Below are 14872 nucleotides of genomic sequence, written 5' to 3' on the forward strand. Positions count from 1 at the left end.
ACAATAGACTCATATATATGATTTGTTCAGTACAGAGGCACAACAGTTTCGAACACCTACCGAAATCGTTGAAATGCCACGAGTAATAAGGAGAATGGGCAGAGGTCACTACATTGGTAGTGTGTGGATAACTTGAGGATTTGGGTATGACGAGAGGCGTGCTAGAGTAGTCCCTGTGTGAAGCGACTGTGGCGTCTTTTGCCGTGCATAGTGGCCTCACGGTTTGAGGCGCCATGTCACGGATTGCGCGACCGCTCCTGCCGGAAGTTCTAGTTCTAGCTCTCCCTAGGGGAAGGGTGTGTGTGTGTTGATCTTAGCATAAATTAGTTTAAGTAGCGTGTAAGTCTAGGGACCGATGACCTCAGTAGATTGGTCCCTTAGGAATTCACACACATATGAACATTTTCTTGACTTTGGAGTTTTGCAAATATGGACATGACTACATTAGTGGGAGTATATTCTCCAACAAAAGCCACTGGTAGCTAAACCAAAAATGGATTTTATGAGGAAATGACAACTGTCATGAGGAAAATAATGCGTAAAATAGAAACAGTCCTTATGGGAAATTTTAATTGGAGAATGGGTTCAACGGTGCCTGTTGAAATAGTAGGAATATATGGAGAGGTAGTCATAAACGAAAATGACGAAACGCTAGTACGAGGGTGAGTCAAATGAAAACCTTAAATTTGTAATAACAAATCTAAATTTTGCGCCATTATCCTGTACGTTGGTAAGCATGCTACAAACAGCGTGTAGAATGGCCTGTAGGGGGCAGCATAGTGCTGATGCACACATACCGTCGCAGTATCAGTATAAAGATGGCCGCCCCACTTGCGTCTTGCACCATGGAAGAACAGCGTTCTGTTATTCGGTTTTTGCGTTGTGAAGGCGTGATACCTATTGAAATTCATCGACGAATGAAGGTTCAGTACGGTGATGCATGTTTGTCACAGCTGAGAGTCTACGAATGGAGTAGGAAGTTCGCAAATGCTTTGACATCAGTGGAAGATGCTCCTCGTCCAGGTCAGGCACAACGAGTTATGACTCCACAGAACATTGCAGCAGTTGAAGCGATAGTGAAGAAAAACCGTCGAGTGACACCGAATGACATTGCAACATATTTACAGATTAGTCATGGATCAACACACCACATTGTGCATGATGTGCTCCAGTTTCAAACAGTGTCTGCAAGATGGGTTCCACGGCAGCTGACTCATGAAATGAGAGAACGACGTGTTGATGCCTGTGAAGAACGAGAATGTGATGGCTTCCTTACAAGAATCGTTACTGGGGACGAAAACTGGGTTCACTTCCACAAACCGGAAACGAGTGTCTTCCTCATCCACCATATAAGACCTCGCAACAAGTGATTTCCATATGTTTAAACCAATCAAAGACGTAATGAGAGGAAAGAAGTTCCGTTCTTATGAAAAGGTACGCCACGCGGTGCAAGCGCGGACTACTAAGAGAACTTTTTTCTATAGGAATTTGTTCACTTTGTAAGTGCTGGGGGATATTATATTGAAAAGTGATACAGCTTTGAACTACTTCTGGGCAATAAATAACATTTAAAAAATATTTAAGGTTTTCATTTGACTCACATCTCATAAATGCTCTCTCGCCTTATAAGTGTATACATAAACACAAGTGTCAGTCATTCAAGAGATTTGAGAACAGTGATAGATGGCATGAAACAAAATAAAATTTCTAGAGTTAGGGAAATGACGTAGATCATACAGAGACCCGGAATGTGGCCGCCACCACTTTCTACTTAGGGAAAAGATTGTCTTTCCACATGATGCAAAAAGATACTTCAAGAAAGCTGTATTCCTATTAAAATTCTGGATAGTGTTAAACAAAATATAAATAGTCTCGGAGATGAAAGTGTTTAATTTCCTTATATACTAAGACTATTAAGTAACCTGCTAAATTTTGTTACAGGCGGAAATGTTGAGGAAAAACTATCAACGAATTAAGAGATGCAGACATGAGGAGGTAACTGAGACACATAGTCAACAAAGTAGAAAAAGGAAAGATTCCAAAGTGGCGGACAGAGAACATAGCAGAAAAGAAAAAAGTGAATAAGAAAACGTATAACACTTGACTGGGGACGAAAGAGCAGGATGATAGAGAAGAGTATCTGGAAATAAATAGAGAGGTTGAAAAATAAATTCTTTTGAGTTACAAATCTCTCGGTTTTTTTATGAAGCCTGCCACGGATTTCTCTCCCTTGACAATCTTTTCATTTTAGAGTAACACTTGAAAACTACGTCCTCAGTTAATTGCTGGATGTATTCCAGTCTCTGTCCTCAACATTTTCTATCTTACACAGCTTCCACCAGTAGTATGGGAGTTATTCTCTGGTGTCTTGACAGATGTCCTATCACCGCGACCCTTCTTCTTGTCAGTGTTTTACATATGTACCATTCCTTGCCGAAATTTCGTCAAAGCCTTTCAAACTTACAGTAGTCTCGAAACAGAGATGTTGCTTGTCCTCTACATTGTTTACAATATGCTTTCATAAACTCTTAGACTTACGGGGGTAAGAAATGAACTGGAATGGGTACTCACATAACAAATTATCAGTTTGTGTACACATTGTTCTCCGCAAAAGATCAGTTAGTCGGGGCTAGTGAAGAGAATGAAATCTGTTTTATGTTAAGAAATTTATCAGAAGGACATGACAAATGTGGGCTGAAATTTTTTTCGAAAAACTGAATAGCTATGTGATGTAAAAATGCACGTGTCTAGCACATCAAGGCATGTAAAAAATGAAACGTTTTGGTAGCATCATATCGGAAGACGGAACAAGCAATTGGGAAATAAATAGGCAGGTAGCCCATGGAAAAGCAAGAACCCAGAAGCGACGCCTTCTGGTAAGGTCTTCCAAGATGAGCTGGAAAGTAAAGAAGATCCTCGGTAGAAGTATTGTAGAGCCTGTAACAACTTATGAATGCGAGTGCTGGGACTTAGAGGGAAAAAAATGCAAACTGAGTGTTGTAGAATCTTAGAAGATCGTGTAGAATACCTTGGCGAGAACACATAAGAAAAACATTTGGGATATGATCCACGCTCAAAAAACAACACTGCAGGGAGGAACGGCAGCTCGCCTGGCATAGACATGTAAAGCGAATGACAGATTACAGAGGGACAAAGAGAACCTCGATGTACTATTCCAAGAGAAGTTGGTGAAGAGGAAGACCGGAGATTGTCTCGCTAAAGAGGTAAAGGAACTCATGACAAACAAAGAAATAGGGCGAGAAAAGGCAGCATGCAAATATAGAAACCAGTAGGGATAGACGTGTGATGTGCGGTGACAGCTATAGAAGAAGTGTCGACATCAGCATCTGTAAATGTTTTGTAGTTTAAACCCTAGTTTAGAAATCTCTGTCGTATCACTATATAATCTACCTCAAAACTTCCTTTTGCTCCATGTGTCTTTCAATACGCAAAGCAGCTAGTAACTCTAGACTACTAAACCCCCGAAAAATTTACGAAATTTACGATTGTAGTAGAGCGTAGAACGTTTTGTACTTAATTTCGTAGGTAACGTACCATAGTACATCTAATAACTATAATTAACGAATGCATAACGTCTTCCTTTGACTAAAATTTAGCAGCAATGTAACATCCGCCCTCTCCCCACCCCCATCCCAAGTTCTAGGGTTAAAATCGCTATAGTGTGTCTGTCACCGAATTTTTGACGTATATAAACTGAAATAGTTGCACCTGTTATCGAGGTACTAAAAATTAGGCTGAGTGTTAGAAAATGATAGTAATTACAGTTGACAATGAGTCGGCAGTAAGGCGAAAGCCAAACGTTTTGTATCAAGGAGAATGTTATTCGTAAAGAACGAGAAAATAAGATTCAAGATGAAGTACATATATTCTTATCCTGAAGGAAGTGGTAATTCCGGGTATTCTAATTCCGATGATGATAATTAAGATAATGTTGGTGACAATGAAATCGATGGAGATGATGCTTGCGATTGTGATGGTGGTGATAGTTGTGGTGATGTACAAAATCTTATTTTGAATGCAAAATCTTGAGGAAATTTCACGAAGTAATGTAACTTGGCTCTCGAAAATAGAAGAACAGAAGGGGAAAAGTACGTTCCTACGAGTTTATAAACTGGTGTTTGTTTCACAGATGTCTGACCCATAGTCATGTGGACTTTTGGAACAACAAATGATTTATACATAGTTTTTTGTTGCTGGTGGAGATACCTATTAAAAGCTATTTTGTACGATTTATCTGAAAAGAACTTTGAACCAGAGGTTGATGGGCTATGAAAGGCATTTGTGAGCAATGGAGCAATGGAGCTTCATTTTTTAGTCTTCCAACATCCTTTCACAATTGTGGAACAGATACGCTCAAAGCTCCAGTTTGGGTAGCCTAAAAAACTACAGGAATCGTCTGTTACCCTTTGTTTATTTGTCTAAAAGCATTGGTCGCATTACATTGGTTTCGTTTGCTCTTTAAACTAAAGGTCCTCCGTCAGTAGGGCAACAGGTTAAAGTTCAGTGAGGGGCAAGAGCGCTGAAATTACAACAACAAAACGCTTGAAACCAACCGCTCAGCGGATATCCGATATATTTCACACCTTTCTATTCAGAGGCAGCTTTCTATTCAACGAAATAAACAAGAAGTATCTAGTGGGGAACCAGAATTATCTACTTTATGCCTGATTCTAATGGCATACTCATATTTCCGTCTGAGGATTTCCTTGCTGCATTTCATTTCATTTCAGTTCGTAATAAGTACAAGAAATGAATAGATGTAATTGTTTACTTTCACAGGCAAGAAATCAATCAGCCATTGGCCAGGTATGAACACTATCACAAGATGTCACTGCATAAATGTTGTTCTCCAGTTTCTTCATCTGGGTGTAAGACCGATATAAGTCTCCTGGGTTACCAAAAGGGGCCACAACAATGTTTTACCTTATTACTGACAGAAATGCATTGCATGCGATTTTATCTGAGTTATCTTCTGCATTAATTGACATAGAAGAACCGATGACAAATCATAGTATCGTATCAGATGAAGGGCGAAAGCTCGAGACCGACCGGACTACATTTTAACACTCAAATGACGAAACTGTTATCACTGAAGCAATTCTACATGATAGCGACTCTCATTGGTAGAAGTATTATTGAGATTGGAATATCTTCACTTCCACAACAAACTGTATAATTTATTGCTTAATATACTGTAGATGTAAGGTGCAAAGTTTCAAGCACATTATTCCTACGTGTTATATGTTCGGCTTCTCGAATTTGCCCCAACGGAAGTCTGGAAGCAACAAGAACAGCATGGCGGGAAAGACTAGTGGCACTGTGGCGCAGCTGCTACTGGTACAGCTTTGGATCGTGGGCTGTCCTGGGAGACGGCTTACCTCGGCAAGAGGTGCGCTGCAGTCAGCTGTTGCCTGCGCCGGTGCCGCTGGCCCGCCGACTACCTTTGCGCTTGGAGGCGGCGCCGGGTGGCATCCAAACCACCCCACCCCACCCACCACACCACTGCGTCTGCGCCCCGGTCTTCTCTCGGCTGCCGTCAAGAGGGTCCCATTCGAAACGATTTCCCCCCTATTGCCAAGGCCCCACAGTCGTGTAAGGGGTCTACTACGAACAGCGGACAATTTGAACGGCACCTCGGCGGGCATTGTGGTGATAAACTAATCGGCTTTGATAATAACACATCTTTCTTTCAGTTACATCACAAACATAATGTCTCATTTAAATATGTAACCATCAAACAGCAATTTAATTAATGAAAAAGCAGTAACGGGTCACGGCCTAAGGAAATTTTAAGCAGTAAAAGATACTTTCCGCAACTGCTTGTTCACACTATTGGAAATTTGTGGTAAGGACTATGTGACCAAACTTCTGAGGTCATCGATGCCTTCGCTTACACGCTACATAATCTAACTTTAACCAACCTCCGACGGGGTAGCCGCTCGAAACGTGACAAGACGCCCTAGACCGCACGGCTACCCTGCGTGGCTGTTCACACTAAATGCAGCTTATTACGTTAGCACGAGCAGAAAGTGTAGATTTCGTTGTTTAGTGCTCCTGATTTCTGAAGTGTATTTTGCATCAAATGATTTTTACGGTATCAGGTACATTTTGTTTATACCGTTTCATCCCATATTATGTTGTACGCGGCAAATCCTGATACATCTCTCTGTTGTGTTCTCACTAAAATCTGAGGTATTTTACATTACCCAAAAATAAGGTTTTGAGCCTCGTGTCCACCACTAGCAAAAAATAACAGCTAGTTACTGTCCAAAGTAATAGTTACTGTCAAAAAATAACAGGTACTGTCACAAATAATACGTACTTTCGAAAATTACAGCTACTTTTAAGAATAACAGCTACTGAGAAAAAAGAAGAAAAGTCAGTAATATAGCCCTTCTGAAATTATAAGTGTTATCACTGACAGTTCATAATAGAAAACATCTAAACATTTCCATGTATCTGTGAAAAGTGATATTACTTCCTTTCCTGAATTTACGAGATCAATTAAAAACTGCACAACTCATCGCCATTTTTTCCCGCGTGCACTGGAATGTCACGTATCGTGGAACCAAAATGATCCTTAACCACGTTCAGGAGCTCTTTCTCTCCTCTGGTCATCAAAAACTAAATCTTAAACATAGGCTACCTATGCAGGTCCCTGATGAAGATGGCAGTACGTAAAATTAAGATTTATAAGTGAGGAGTGAAGTACATACGAAGAGACTGAAACGGGAAGCAAGAACTGTACGATATATCAAATCAGTGCAAGAACCAAAGAGATAACTGAAGACACTGTACTCCCAGAGGAAACACCATGCTACACATATAGCATATCAATACAAAAAAAGTGAGTACACAACATTGTTACGGCCACTGGAATTTTATACGCACAGAGAAGTACCGGTATATTACAAAACGCACTTCTTAAAAAGGTTTATATATTGAAGCGGAGCAGCAACATGAATGTGTAAACTTTTATTCAAATACAAAACTAATTTTTTATTCAGCAGTCACTTGTTCTAGCTCCCAGGAGGCACATATGTAAGGGTTGATGATAAAGTGATAGCACACTGGGTATGCCAAATTGGTATCCACTCATCTTGAGTCTACGTACAGGTAAGTTGCTAATATACTTGACATGCCGGGGACTCAACAAGTCGTTAGAACTCCACTGCAGAAATGGTAAGCCTTGCTGCGTCTGCAGCCGTCCGTAACCGCGAAATCGTTGCAGGTGCTGGATTTTGTGCGGGTCCCATAAATGCTCGATGGCATCCATGTCGAGCTATCTGAGTGGCTAAACCATTCGCTCAGAACTCCGTAATCTTCTTCTAACTCTTGCCAACAATTGTGGCCCAGTGACAATGCACATTATCTCCCACAAATATTTCATCTTTTTGGTAATATGACGTCCATGAATGGCTGTAAATGGTCTCCAAGTAGCCATACGTCCAGAGCACCCTGTCCATTCTGTGTAAAGACAGACCACAGCGTTATAGAACCACCACCATCTAGTGCACCATGTTGACAACTAGAGCACATGGCTTAGTGGTTTCTGCGCCACATGCGAACACTACCATCAGCTCTTACCAGCTGTAATCGAAACGCATCTGACCAGTCCAAAGTCTTCCTATCATGTAAGGTCCAACCAGTACGGTCAGGTGTCCAGGAGAGGCACTGAAGGCTATTTCATGCTGTTAACGAAGGCACTTACGTCGGTCTTCTGCTGCCACAGCCTGTTAACGCCAAATTTCGCCGCACTATCCTAGCATATACATTCTTCGTATGTTCCACGTTGAATCATGTGGTTATTTTACACAGTGGTGCTTGCCTGTTAGCTCTGACAACTCTACACTCGCTGCTCTCGGCCGTTAAATGCAGGCCGTCAGTCGCTGTGTTGTCTGTGATGAGAGGCACACTCTTCACACTGTGGATCGCAAAATACTGTGTTTCCTAATGATTTTCGAAGTGGAGTATCCGATGTGTCTAGCTCAATGAGTCCAAATGATAGCTCCATCAATGCTCTACCCTTTTATACTTTGTTCACTACGCGATACTACCGGCGACTATATATGTGCATATTGCCATCCGATGACCTTTGTCACCTCAGCATACGTAACGGTGTGTAGGATAGAATGTTCCAGTGAGAAATTTTTAATAAGCCACCTCTCCAACATTCAACAATTCCATTTATTCGAGTACCGTTTACAACATTTAATGACTTTGTTGAGTTCGTGCATACAACATCCAGAATATAAACGGAGAGCACTGTTATAACCCAAATACGAAAGAAGGGACTTATGTATGCTGTGTGTCCAAGTGATGTAATTCCGTCGAAAAGGGTAGTACCAATACATGAGTGTGCTTAAACTGACACACAATATTTTTAGCGCAACGCAATCTGACTTTCAAAAATCCCTACGAAAGAATCGCCCTGACTAACGTTAACCTATACGTTTCACAAATCACTTACCTCACTAAAAATTTTCGTTACTCGAACTATTGCAATACAGCGAGCGGCACTACTGCCAGCTAAATAAAAGATTCAAACTACTGAAGGCACTAACTACTGATAGGCATAGTAAGCAAATGAAAGATTTTGATAGAGAACAAACAATGTATTTACCTCAATAGTGTTGAAAAGTCATAATGTATATAGCAGTTCATGATATCCAGTCTTACAAATTTCAAAACTCGGCCATCTCTCTCCCCACATCCACCACTGCTGGCGGCTCACCTCCAACTGCGCAACGCTACGCGCTGTTAACAGCCAACAGCCCAACACTACAATAGCCAACAACAATGCAAACCAGCCACAGACTGCACACGCACAGTCACTGATTTTCATACAGAGCGCTACGTGTTGTTACCATTAAAAAACCCTAAACAGCCTACTTACAGTACTTGTTCCATGCTTTCGCACACGTGTTGCCGTGATCTCTGCTTGGCAGAAAGTGCAACGGGTGCCAACAATAACTTGCACATCATACATCACGGCGACAGTAGCCCAGTACGCGTGAGTCGGAAATTCAAAACCGCCAGCTTACGAGTGGATCAGCAGAGGGCGACATCAGTAGTGGTTGCAGTAACAGCTCCAAGGCGTAGGCGCACCCCCCCCCCCCCCCCCCCCCATCAACGCACGCATGCCGACCTACTTCGTACTTCTACGGAACCTAAGTTTGAGCCAATCAGACGAAAGCTTTACTCCGCTAGACGACTATTTAGGCCCGCGCAGCTATGGCAACCGGCAGTTCCAGCGCAGCTAGCCGCCTCAGCGAGGCGTTATCACGATGAACTCATCGCCATGATAGGGAAGTGGGACTGGAGAAACGGGATGCCGCCAAGTGTATAGGACTTGCTATTCTGTTTTGCTACATCTCCTACACTCCGAAAACACGAAAGGAAATTCACCTATCAGTGTTACTACGTGGAACGTAGATTATTGCAACATTCATTTGATCAAGATTTTTTTTTCTTCCTTTTCTTCAATTGCGTTCACCTAAATCTGTATTTTGTTTTTGTGTCGCAAGCAAAACTGTTTAATCGCTATACCTAGTCAATGTCTTGTGTGATATCACCCAAGGAAGGGACAAATCAGTCTCCGTGGCAACAAAATGGAATCTTCAAACAAATGCTCAGCTGTAGGAGATCCCGGGTTCGAGTCCCTTCAACTGTCCCCGTTGACGTTTATCAACGCCTGTATGCAGCTAGGGGTATTCGTTTCATTGTAATTTTATATTCTGATGTCATATATTTTCGAACATAACAAAATAAATAAGATTGTAACTAACTTGCCCTAAAATCAACTGAAGCTGTTAGATCGATAAGCTTATACATATACAGTTCCTTAATAACTCATTCGCTATTCCCACTGTCATATTGTAGCTTGTAAAATTCACAAGGACCCACTCAGATCTCAATGTCTCCACTATATTTCGGCAACCTGTCTTGTTGCCATCTTCAGACGATTGTTGATTACTACTGCTCGGCGTTTTATGTACCTTGGCCATTACCCTCCACCTCTCCCCTCCTGTCACTGTCCTTGCAGTGACTGCTTTGGGTGATGGCGGTGATGGTTTGGCAACGCCTAGTTGTGTACTGTGGCTCCCAGTCCCCGCAATATCGCCATAGGACACAGGCCTCACTGTACTGGAGCGTCTGTTTCTTCTCAGCGCAATGAAGGGTTCCACGTGTGACTCAGTTGCTTGCTGCTATCTTTGCTAATTGCACTGTCTTAAACACTAGTTTCAGTGTCATCTCTAATCAGTTAATCCCAGACGGTGGAGAGCTGCCCAAGTAACTTGAAAGTAATCTATAGTACTGCCGCTTATTATACTATGGTCAGCCTTGCCTTATTTGGTGGCCTGGTTTAATTCAGGGTGACGTCTATGTTCAGAGAACCTCTCTCTTAGCCTGTGTACAATTTCCACAATATGTCTTTCCACAGTGGCAGACAATTTGGTAGCCCCTCTTTCCTGAACGTCTAGATCATTCCTAGTAGACTGTAGTAATATCAAGGTCTTACGGAATGAGCGAAATGCATACTTCACATTGTGTTTCCACTTCCACAATATCACATATCAAAACTCTCTAAGCTGTTCTGCCGTCTCCAGAGCAGTGTGTGCGTTTCTGCACCATTTAGAGCAATACTGCAAACTTCACTAATCATTTCCTCTTTTATTCAATTGGAACACGGAAAATGTTGCTCCTTTTGTAATATCTTTCGTTTTTCAATAGTAATCCTTCTTATTTGTTGACTAGTCGTCATTTTACATCCTAGGTATCTGAAGTTATCTATTTCTTCCCGTAAAACTCATCGTAAGTATTCACTTTCAATGTTCTTGATTTCAATATACAAGCAGTTACCTTAGTTTTTCTTCACCTTTAGCTTCATCCGATATTAGCCGCCACTATTGCTCAGTTCTATTGACGTATAATAAATCCCCTTTTCATTTCATTTAGTTATACCATGTCAGCAGCAATTCTTATACATCTGATTATTCTTTCTCCTACTATAACACCAGAAACTAACGAATGAAAAGTAAGAAAGAGGAAACTGAGTACCTCTCGTCATTTATACGCAGTGGGTGAAATCAGTTTAAACAAACCCTCAAAAACCTTCCACTAAACAACTACAATATACATGCAAGAGGTAAAAAAAGATTTATAAAGAAACAACATAAGAGAGGACGAAAAATCAGATGGGGACAGTCTTACAATAAAAGTGTTACCAACGGCAGTATTCCAGCGCAGGAAGAAAAAAAATCTAGAAAATACACCAGAATGGATTGTTGTGAGGTAGAGGAAGGCATGACAGCAGATTGTGAACTACTGATATTGGCACGTGGTCCTCAAAGAATGTTTTAGAGAGGGGGAAATGGCATCTTTCTAGTGACTATAAAATTCTGAAGTCCAACCATGGAGCCGTAACACAACCTTCTTTCATACTTCATAACAAGGAAGACAGCTTTACGGCACGAAATAAATTTTGAATGAGTAGAGTAGCGAAAATGTATGGATTGTATCCTGTAGGATAAATTTTACGTTACACAGTTGCTGAAGAAACTTGTTTCCTTAAGACGTAGACTCCTACCTCTTCTTTGAATGCCTCATCCTGTGGTATGACATTTAAGTTAGTCTTTGAATTTAATTTCACACTGTCGTGTCAGCGACATCGACCGACCTCATGGTCATATCTTACGTCTTACATGAACGATATAAAAACAGTCATAACCGAAATCATGCGAGGAGTTCGTTACAAATTCTCTACAGTGAAATAAAGCGTTATTATGACTAAGATATCGCCAACAAAAAGAAGCTAGCAGGTTTCTCTTCAGGGCTAAGAACATCAACATGCAACAGCAATGTCGGCAACACAGGGTAATCCTGACCTCCATTGACAAAACTTGTGAGATTTTTCATGTATATTTTCTGAATATTTTGTTGTTAGGAAATCACTATTTTCGACATCTCGGTACAGAGTAATAGTGTAATTGTTACTTTTTCACTTTTTTATTCCCAGTGACCTTTCCTCCATCAAAACATGGGTGCAGGAGTGAAAAATCTTGTAATAGGCCATCACCAAAACACACAATACAAAACACAGGGTAACCCAATGACCTTCAGACTAAACGCGTACTCTGCCACAAGGGAACAACTCGTTGTTGTTCCCTTCCATTCCATTCACTGAATCCGTACACGAGTCATGCAACTCCCCATCCGTACAGCTATCCTTGCTGTGTGCATAACTGTTAATGTGCAACTACTACTGCTGGGAAATCAAACCCAACACAGAATCGAGCAGTACTTTTAGCAAGGTTCAGAGCGAATAGTTACTGTTGTAAACAATAGGACCCATGGCGCATACTGCTGTGGAGATATTTTCAGGGCAACACAGATCCAATGATAAATGAGGTGTGAAATCACACGAAAATCCATTAGGCTGCAACGAGCCAAACGTGGATTACGAGACCCTTGCACCAAAACACTGAACACAAGATATGACGACATGATACCGGCAGTATTAAAGGAGGCGAGGAGTACTGTGTCTCCAGTAGAGAATTAGAGAGCTCACTGACTTAGAGTGTGAGCTAGTCACTGGATGTCACCCGAGTAACAAATCCAAGAGAGAGAATTCATCCTTTGTACGGTGTCCAAATCAACTGTTGGCGATGTCACTGGTAAGTGAAAACGCGAAGGAAGGCATACAGCTAAACCAAGAACAGACAGGCTTCATGTATTGGGGGACAGGATTGCCTAGCCTTGCCGAGGACATTTGTAAGTAATCGCACCAAATCAGAGGATGGAACCACTCGTTGTATGAAAAGTGCTACCAACTGTAGAGGTAGCACTACGATTCTGCGTGATGAGTCCTAAAGAATGTGGCAGAATGGTCGAGCAGCACCTCATAAGCCACACGTTTTGCAGTCGATGTTAAGCGACGCTTGAGTTGGTGTAAAGAGCTACTGAACAGCGGATGACTGGAAATGAGTAATTTGGAATGATAAATCAGGTTACACGCTGTGGCAATCCGATGGATGCGTTTGTTTTAGTGAATGTCTGTAGAGTGCCACCTTCATCAGGTGTAGTGCCAACAACAAAATTCGCAGGAGGTATTACTACCTTATGACGATGTCTCAAAATTCAGATGTGTCCTCTTTATTGCGCTTAAAAAATGTCAAGTGCATTAGATTATAGATACATTTTACAGAATTGTGTAACGCATACAGTAGAGGTTAAGTTTGGAGATACTGACAGTATCAGCTTGACAATGGGTCCTGTCATAAGGCAATGGTTTAAGGCCAATAACATTTCTGAAATGTCGAAGAAAAGACATTTTTAATTGTTTGCTCACAAAACTGGTACTTATTTATTGGATGACTATCTTCGTGCTTTTCCCATTTTCACTATCCACTTATTATAGAGAAAATAGTTTTATGAGTGGATGAGTCGAATGGTGATAATAAAGGTACCAGTAGCTACACAGTCTGTTCACTACAAAGTAACCACCTCTGTCTGCCGGGGTGGCCGACCGGTTTTAGGCGCTACAGCCTGGAGACGCGGGACCGCTACGGTCGCATGTTCTAATCCTGCCTCGGGCATGGCTGTGTTTGATGTCCTTACGTTAGTTAGGTTTAAGTAGTTCTAAGTTATAGGGGACTGATGACCTTAGAAGTTAAGTCCCTTAGTGCTCAGAGCCAGCTGAACCATAACCACCTCTCAAAATCCCGAATAACCACCTTGTGCAGCGCGGACTTCTGCTGGACATAAAGGAAGAGAGTGAGTGAGGTTCTGGAAGGTACTGACAGAGATTTGGAGCCATGCCGACTCCAGTACCGTGGTCAGCTCCGCTAGGTTTCTCTGTTGAGGACCCATGTCGCGAACAGCCCGAACGAGATGGTCCCTATCGAGGTGGTCCCACAGATTGGCGATTCGGTTTAAATACATGGACTTTGGTGGCGAAGGGAGTGCCCGAAATTCAACCTGGTGCCCTTCCAACCACGCGCGTACACTAAGGGCTGTGTGACACGTTGATAGCTTGCCGAGGTAACAAAAACTACATATTTCGGCGGACATGGCCCCGAGGATAGACGTATACTTTTTATTGGTCCATCGCGCCTTCGACAAGATCACCGATGGAATTCCACGGAAACGTTTTCCAGACCATAATGATCCATCCTCCGGCCTCACCTTCCGAAGATTGTTTGCCTTCAAATGTTCTCCCGCAATGCATGACATCTGTCCGATGGAGCATAAAACGTGATTCAGTAAAGTAGCCACTTGTCGCCACTCAGTAGACGTCTCGTCGCGGTATTGGCTAATTCCAGGCTTCTTCGCCTATGATCAGCAGTCAGCATGGATTCATGAACCAGGCGTCTGTTCGGAGGCCAATAAGGAGTAAAGTTAGCTGATTGGTGGTTGAGAAGACATTGTTGGTAGACCATTGTTCACCTGGGTGGTCAATTGCTCAACAGGTGCCCATCTATTCGCCCGTACACAAACGCATTTCACACCTGTCACTAATGCCCCATGGTGTTCCACAGCTGCCTGGAACCGGTTTTGGATGCACGGTATTCTTTAACCATGGCCGCACGTAAACGGTCTACAAACTTAACCGTTTAGGAAATTCTTCCACCCGTGGCCAGAAAGCTTACAGACCTCAGATAAGTCACCCGTTTTCACATTAGGACAACGACTGCATTGTTTTCGCCGTCCCTCCGACACGATTCAATTACTGTCCACTGCTACTGCTGCATCGAGCCGTCCATGAGTGGTCACTGCACGTTGATATCGAAGACCGGCGGGGTTACATTAATGTGACTGGTCAGTGGGCTTGGTGTGGACAGTTCTTTTT

Source organism: Schistocerca gregaria, chromosome 1 (genome assembly GCF_023897955.1).
Source record: "Schistocerca gregaria isolate iqSchGreg1 chromosome 1, iqSchGreg1.2, whole genome shotgun sequence".
In the NCBI taxonomy this organism is placed as follows: Eukaryota; Metazoa; Arthropoda; class Insecta; order Orthoptera; family Acrididae; genus Schistocerca; species Schistocerca gregaria.